Here is an 8,915-nt window from a genome sequence, read left to right as displayed (position 1 = left end):
TAGTTCTTAGTTACTCCACTTCACTAGGATGTGGAATCACAGACAATGTATATGTAAATTGAGTGGACGGAGCCCCGCCCCCTGTGCGCGATTCACTGAATTTAGCAGAGGATCTCCTGGGGAACATATCTCAGGACCTACTGCACATATTTAAGTAAGTGACCCCTCGTTGAACTCCTGTTCCCCCACACGATAACCCAGTGTATGGGTGGGTTCACAGGCTGATAGTTTTCCTTTAAAGGACCACGCCCACTTTGGTCTTAACGCTTTAAAGAGGTACTCCGGAGAAAAACACTTTTTTTTTTAAAATCAACTGGTGCCAGAAAGTTAAACAGATTTGTAAATTACTTCAATTTAAAAATCTTAACCCTTCCAGTACTTATTAACTGTTGTATGCTCCAGAGGAAGTTGTATAGTTCTTTTCTGTCTGATCACAGTGCTCTCTGCTGACACCTCTGTTCATGTCAGGAACTGTCCAGAGCAGAAGAGGTTTGCTATGAGGATTTGTTCCTGCTCTGGACAGTTCCTGACATGGACAGAGGTGTCAGCAGAGAGCACTGTGTTCAGACTGAAAAGAACTATACAACTTCCTCTGTAGTATACAGCAGCTGATAAGTACTGGAAGGATTAAGATTTTTAAATAGAAGTAATTGATAGTTCTGGCATTTACGTAATACCAAATATGTTCTCCTCTGGTCTGCTCAAGTTCAGACAGAGAAGACCACCTTGGGATGACGGCCGGAGCAGGTAAGGGGACCTCAGGCTGCCATGTTGGATGGCACAGGCGATCTGATCATCTATGAGGCAGATCAATACAGATCACAGCATCTGCCGTGCATGATGCGACCACCAGTCCGGTGCTCACGTCATGTACAGAATGTAAATGTACGTCCTGGTGAGTAAAATACCAGGACAGTAGGACATGCATTTAGGTCCTGTGTCATTAAAGGGTTAATGACTAGGCCAATTTTCATTTTTGCACTTTAGTTTTTTCCTCCTCCTCCTCCTACCGTGAGCATAGCTATGCATATGTAAAAACACACACCATGTTAAGCATTAAATGTTTATATATCCTGTAAAAGACCCATAATAACAGTATTAAAGAAACAATACATAATGCAGTTTATCACTTGCCTCTGAAAACACTTAGAACTTAAATTCTTTTCTTCCACGATGAAATGAAGTCAAGGAAGCTGAAAGAAAAAAAAAAAAAAAAAAACAATGCCTATGTTAATTCCTTAAATTAAAAACTGGCTTTAGAACAAGTCATACGTTTTAAGGGATTAAAGAAAGAAAAGAATAACAGACCACATAATTAATATAAAAAAATCTTACAAAAACTCGTATACGGAAAACAAAAAAAAACAACTGTAAGCTTCTTTTATCTCTGTTGTTTTAGTACGTATACAAGCATCTGTATTACTTCTTTAAAAAACAATACACTGGTTACCAAATGGACTTCATCATCAATTTGTACACAAGTGGATTTGTACTACAAGCATACTGATATTATTAAAGGGGTATTCCAGGCAAAACCTTTTTTTTATACATATCAACTGGCTCCGGAAAGTTAAACAGATTTGTAAATTACTTCTATAAAAAAAATCTTAATCCTTCCAATAGTTATTAGCTTCTGAAGTTTTCTGTCTAACTGCTCAGTGATGATGTCATGTCCCGGGAGCTGTGCATGATGGGAGAATATCCCCATAGGAACTGCACAGCTCCCGGGACATGAGTCATCAGAGAGCAGTTAGACAGAAAACAACAACTCAACTTCAGAAGCTAATAACTATTGGAAGGATTAAGATTTTTTAATAGAAGTAATTTACAAATCTTTTTAACTTTCCGGAGCCAGTTGATATATATAAAAAAGTTTTGGCCTGGAATACCCCTTTAAGAAAAAGGGGGCAGATTTGCTAAAACTGTCCAATACTTAGCACACAATAAATGTGATGCAAGTAAGTTAGCCAATTTTTTTTTGGTGCAAACTGTTAGAATTTTGCCACAATATGCCACAAATGGCTAGCATGCAGTCATGCTCTCTTAGGATCTATTCACACGGTGGAATTCCCACTTGCAGAATTCTGCCTCAAATTAGAGCCCATAGACTTCTATGGGATTCTGCACTCCCATTCACACTTCTGAAATTCCGCTAGCGGAATTTCAGAAGTGTGAATGGGAGTGCAGAATCCCATAGAAGTCTATGGGCTCTAATTTGAGGCGGAATTCCGCAAGCGGGAATTCCACCGTGTGCATAGGCCCTTAGAGAAAACCTATGTCTGTCCCATCCGCCCTCGAGCATAGAATATACAAAGCAAACAAAACCAATAAAAAATTAGAGTCTCTCATGTAATAGCATACTCTTAGGACTATTTTTCTGTAAAGAGCTTTCCCGTACAGAACAGTATGAAAAGTCGGGTCAAAATAAGGCACATGTTACTTTGCTCTGTAGGATACACAGGAGTGAGGCTACAGATGGCGCTACATGAGAAGGAGGTTGTGTCCATAGCAATTCGCTCTAATCTCACACATAGCAATTTTTCTGTAAGAATACAACATTTATATTCCATACATATTATGGTATTCCCCCATATTCCTCTTATACTGTACCTACTCACCTAGTGAGCATGTGTGACCACCAGCACTGAACACAATAAACAGGAGGGCATTCAGAGAAGGAATCAAAAAAACATACCAAGGGGCATCATAGTAAGTATGTAATGCAATAACTTTGCATTTTTTTAAAATAATTTATATATACTGTATGTATATATATATATATATATAAAATTATAATTCCAATGGAAAACTTGCCAGGAGTTACATGATCTAGCAACATAAGTAAATGGTAGCTACTGAGACAACAACAAGCCTGCTTTAAAGGGGGAGTGTAAGTCACTAGACATTCTGTACCCACAAGTTCCTTAGAGGGATATCCGAAAGTGGTATCAAATTGAAAAAGAATAAACTTAGATCCCTCCTATGTATAGAAGGAAGACTGGGCAATTAAATTCTAGATGGCTGCTAACAGCTTGAGCCCTGACCTCCCCAGAAAGGTCTCTAGGCTAAGCATCATTAATCCCTATAAACTTTGTGTTTCAAATAACCTCAATGCCAACAGGGGAATTATTGGGGCACGTTGCACTATTAGAGGAGGACAAGTGTAGACAGACTATCAGCTCATGTCTGCAATCCTCTGACCACAGCAACAGGATCTGAAATGTGAGGTGCAGTTGTCAATCTGCCAAAGGTAATAACCAGTCAGAGCTCAGTCCATCTTGGCACAAGTATAAGTAAGAAGAAAACTAGATGATAATCCAAGCACTCATCCCTTGCGTCAAGCAGTAGAACAAGGCGGCATATCAATTATATCATCTGTAAATAGATACAACACTGGGATGGTATTTAATATTCACTATCCTATTGGGTGGGTTAACTTCTCATGAAATAAAAGTATCCAATTTTAATACTTTATTAATGGAAAACTTTTTTTTAATCAACTGGTGACAGAAAGTTAAACATATTTGTAAATAACTTCTATTTAAAAGGGTATTCCAGGCAAAACCTTTTTTTATATCTATATCAACTGGCTCCGGAAAGTTAAACAGATTTGTAATTTACTTCTATTAAAAAATCTTAATCCTTCCAAAAGTTATTAGCTTCTGAAATTTTCTGTCTAACTGCTCAATGATGATGTCACGTCCCGGGAGCTGTGCATGATGGGAAAATATCCCCATAGGAACTGCATAGCTCCCGGGACGTGAGTCATCAGAGACCAGTTAGACAGAAAACAACAACTCAACTTCAGAAGCTAATAACTTTTGGAAGGATTGAGATTTTTTAATAGAAGTAATTTACAAATCTGTTTAACTTTCCGGAGCCAGTTGATATATAAAAAAAAGTTTTGGCCTGGAATACCCCTTTAAATATCTTAACCCTTCCAGTACTTATCAGCTGCAGCATATTCCAGAGGAATTTCTTTTCTTTTTAAATTTCCTTTCTGTCTGCCCACAGTGCTCTCTGCCAAAGACTCTGTTCATTTTAGGAACTGTCTAGAGTAGGAGCAAATACCCATAGCAAATCTTTACAGTTCCTAAAATGGACAGAGGTGTCAGCAGAGAGCAGTGTGGTCAGATGAAAAGGAAATCAATAAAAAAAAAGAACTTCCTGTGTAGCAAATAGCATCTGATATTTACTGGAAGGATTAAGATTTTTAAATAGAAGTAATTTACAAATCTGTTGAACTTTCTGGCACCAGTTGGTTTGAAAAAAAATAAATAAAAATGTTTTCCAGGGGAGTACCTCTTTAAAGTAATGGCTATTCCAAGCATAACAAAGACAATTTTTCAAAGATTTAATATATACAACAAAGTATTCCCAAACTATAGGTAAAGAGTCTTTATGATCATCAGAAACTCATAAGATGTCTAATTTAGTTATCACCACATATACAGTGCATATAGACTTTCCCCAAAGCACAATGGTAACACACAATAGCAAAAACCTCTCACTGGCCTTGTGAAATTAATGATATACAGTATCAAAAGATTACTATCACATGTAAATTATTTCTTTCTCCCAGTTCCTTACACTACAATGTTTCTAAGTATATCACAAAATAGTTCTAAGAAGGATCCTTGCTGCTCTCTTTCAATGAGACTTCTTGAAACTTACAGGCAGGAAGATTTTTTTATTTTTTATTATTTAAAGAACATAAAATTATTATAGTAAAGAGGTATAAAGAACATGGGCAGTGGGTGGGATACATTATCCCGTAGATAATGATACCAGGACATGAATTCTGCAAATCCCAATATCTTTATAATTTACAGTAGGTAGTTCCTTATCCTTACTGTACAGACTTAAGCTGCCACAGAACATCTTTCTGAAGAGTGAGATATTCCTGTGCATGTTTTATTGACTTTTTCTATGTTATCTCCTCAAACCTTTCAAAAAAGAACATCACCACAGAACATTATATTACAGACTACAGCTACTGAGGGAAACAGGTCATATCAGTCAACCTGCGGCCAGCACAAGACAAGGAACTTCCTGCTAAAATGACCTGCAACAAATTGCTTCTGTAAGGAGATATGAAGCAGGGACAGCTGGGGCCAATAGAAAGCCAGTTATCTCTGTACAATCTTCAGGTTCTAAGATCAGGATGGGATGTTCATAGAAATATTTGTCAATGTCAATAAAAATATCCATCCGTATGTTATAGAATAGATAAACAAAAGAGTCAACACTATTTTTCATAACGCCAAGTGCTTTTTATATTGTACCTCCTTTATTACTGATACACTACAACCTTCAGTAAATGTTTTAGGCTGATACTCTATGAACATAGATTAGGTAAGAAATACAGAAAACATTAATGTAATGTGAATTTTGGTATGGCTGGTGTCTTAGACGTGTACCCAGGTTTAGGTCCCTGGATAAATGGTCGCTGTTATTATACCTGAAAATAAGACTTCTAACAAGATGAACATCCGATCCATTTTAAATCAATGTGATACAAACTAGTGATCAGGATTCATAGCATTTCTTCTCATATGTGAAAAACCACACACTGCACTGACAATAAAGAGTGTAAGTGCATGGCAATAGTTAAATAAACACAAAGAAAAGTACTGGGAGTATGTTAAAAAGAAATAATATAATAATCACATTCATTTCAGTCATTATCTTGGTCTGAGGAATACACTTCGGCCCTAGAGAACATGGAGTATTTTCTTAGTTCTGCTGTTTATTCTCACTATTTGGCTACAGCAGCTGTCCAAATGAATACATTGATATGTACGCGATCTTACGGCCTACAGCTGTCACTCCATCATTAAAATCAATGAGTAGTGTTAAAGGGGTCCAAAGAATAGGGAATAAGATGTCTGATCGCAGGGGTCCTGCTGCTAGACCCCCAGTGATCTCCCACAGCACCCGGTGTTCTAAACAATTGCCGGGTTCCTGTGGCAGCGGTCGTGACATCAGGACCACACCCCCTTGTGATGTCAAGGTCACACCCTCTCCATTTATGTCCCATAGACCTGAATGAAGGGGGCTTGACTGACGCTATGATCCCGCCCTCCGGTTACGAGCATTCTGAACAAAATGTTCAGAACGCAGGAGCAGCAAAGAACCCCTTTAAAGAAAGTCTCTCTATAGCCCTAAACATGTGGAATTAAGGATTGATGGTCAATTATATTGTAAATACGGAGGCTTTTAATAAAAAAAAAATTCCAACACACTTTGGGGCAGATTTTCTACAACTGTCTAATTTTTAGAGAGCGTCCACTTAAATGTGACAGTCTAAGAATGTGCAAAAGTAATCTAAGTAACTCATGTGGTCTAATAAATAGTTTACTGTATTAATAAAATAAAGACAAGTTCCTTTTACCAACACCAATAAAAAAATGGTCTAAAACACATAATGAATGTGGTGCCTAAAAATGTGTGTCAATTGTTTGCCACAAAATGGGCCAGAATTCTGGCCCATTTTCTCAGCTACTGCTCTAAACTAAAGCTACGCTGTTTATCTCCAAAAAGAGGAGCTCCGTTCGCTCATTCCACTAAAAATACAAGAGTTGAGCAGAGAAAAAAAAAGTTACTGCAGGTCCAAATTTTTTTCTCTACTCAACTTTTCTCAAAACAAAGGACACCAGAGGAACCCCATTCAAATCAATGGGATCTGTCAAGATCGGTTTGTGTCCATTGTGCAAAAGACCTGGCTTAGGTATGGGAGGCCAAACTGACCCTGTGATGAAGCTTCATTGGATGGTGAGGTGTAAACTTAGCCTTAGAAATACATACGTAAATAGAATTGTGTCCAGTCTAGGCAATAGTTTCTGAACTTAAAACAGACATTTTGCTACTTAAACATTCAAATCACAATTTACAAATTTACAATTTACAAATTACAACTGATATCGGCGCATGTGGAAATGATCAAACTGTTAAAACATAATGGGAGAGATTTATCAAAATCTGTCCAGAAGAAAAGTTGCTGAGTTGCCCATAGCAACCAGATTGCTTCTTTCATTTTTCCCCAGGCCTTTTCGAAAATGAAAGAAGCGATCTGATTGGTTGCTATGGGCAACTCAGCAACTTTTCCTCTTTACAGGTTTTGATAAATCTTCCCCAATATTCTTTTGTCCTGCACTGTGAACACCATGAATAAAAAAATAATATCTAGTGCTTGAACCACCATAATTTTTGTTCAGCTTGCATCCCTAAAAAAGGGAATACAAAAAGGGATTAAAAGACGTCTATTCCCAAGTACCAATCAAAACCACAGTTCGCCAAGCAAAAACAAACCCTTACTCGGCTTTGTAAACAGAACAATAAAAACAAACAATCTAAAAGTTATTTTTTCTTAAAAGTAGTAAAAAGTTACAAACATTATATTAATGTCTCTTTCATTGTACTGTGTTAAGACGTTAGTTTTAGCATAAGGTGAACTTTTATTTTTCCATTTCACAACATTTGTTGTGGTTAAGCAATATAAAGGCAAAATAAAAGGTGCAACTTGTACAACTTGTCCTACAAAAAAAGTAAAAATAAAAAAAATTATTAATAAAAAATAAACAAACAACAAAATAAAACTAAAAGTGAAATAAAAATCTCTGAGGTAGGAAAAGGTTAAAATATTCCCATTCAAAGCACTCTGGTAAAAAATAAAAGTCATTATCATAAAATGGCTTCAAATGTTTTGATACTCGTCCAGTAAAGAAAAAATAAAAACAAAAAACACGTCTTACTGGAAAATGCTGAACTGTCCACAGAGCATGATGGATTTATTGTTACTGAGCCATAAATGATTTAGCAAAAAATTCTAAATTTCTCGTGTTAAAAGCTTTTAAAGACGGTGTTCCCGGAATGGAAGCTCGGACGATGGCTGTTTCCATTGCAACGGTAGGAGTGCGACATGGCTATCTTTTCAAGACTTCACGCACACTCTACTTTTATGGAAGGGTTATAAAATATATTTTTATGTCTTGCTAAGTATTAGAGGATTCTGCAGTATTAACCTGACCCAGCTTACTTGTGGGATCAATTTTAGCTATATGCAATATTATCAGCGCAGCTGTACGACCAGTTATATAATTCGGGTCAGCCAGCTGCATCCGTGTGCATATAAATGACAGACGAGCTAACAGCCATAAGATATAGTGATCTAATATCTGTACTTTTCATGTGCAGAAGGTTAACAGCCTTGTGCTACTTTCTCTTATAGCTATTTTTTCCCTTTTTTCTTCTAATAGGTTTTAGACTTAGTGCAATGTCAAGGCTCATTTTCGAGAGTTAGGAGATACTTTATGTTCCCGACATTGCTTAGTTTCCACAGACCCACTGCCATTCTGCTACTTATTTACTTTCAGGTGGTTTTATACTGATTAATGCTATATCTGTACATATTATGATAGCACTAAACTGGATTTATTCATGTAAGTATAGTTTACAAACTTCCACTTTCCATTTCAGCTCACATCATGCTATTCCTGAGAGGGACGGAAAAAGGCGAGTTGTAAGATTCCTTCAGTACGGTTCTAAACCAAATACAAATGCCGAAATAGGGCCTAACAACCTATTGTATGACCTACTATACATAAACACCACTAGGAAGCACACCAAATGTAATAAAAAAAATACTTAAATATTTAATTACTTAAACTAAAATACATATAAATTACACAATAAAGCAAAAAATTTAAAAGGGGTACTCCGCTGATAGACATCTTATCCCCAATTCAAAGGAACCCCGCGATCTTCTACAGCACCCGGAGTTCTAAACAAATGCTTGGTAATTGTGATGTCACAACCACGCCCCCTCGTGACGTCACACAGGCCCCCTCCATTCATGTCTATGGGAGGGGGCGTGTCGACCGGCACGACCCCTCCCATAAACATGAATGGAGGGG

At 37.1% G+C, this 8,915-nt stretch overlaps 1 long non-coding RNA gene across 1 annotated transcript in view; it reads right to left on the bottom strand.

Annotated features, from left to right (window-relative positions):
* Positions 1 to 1,133: 1,133 nt before the first annotated feature.
* Positions 1,134 to 8,915, bottom strand: part of LOC130355371 (uncharacterized) — a 330,001-nt gene continuing 322,219 nt past the window's right edge. Inside the window, exon 4 of the long non-coding RNA XR_008888489.1 lies at positions 1,134 to 1,193. This is a non-coding gene — a long non-coding RNA (uncharacterized LOC130355371). The remainder of the gene's footprint in view (positions 1,194 to 8,915) is intronic.

The sequence above is a fragment of the Hyla sarda genome, chromosome 2, assembly GCF_029499605.1.
Source record: "Hyla sarda isolate aHylSar1 chromosome 2, aHylSar1.hap1, whole genome shotgun sequence".
Classification (NCBI taxonomy): Eukaryota; Metazoa; Chordata; class Amphibia; order Anura; family Hylidae; genus Hyla; species Hyla sarda.
This window is presented reverse-complemented; position numbering and strand designations above follow the sequence as displayed.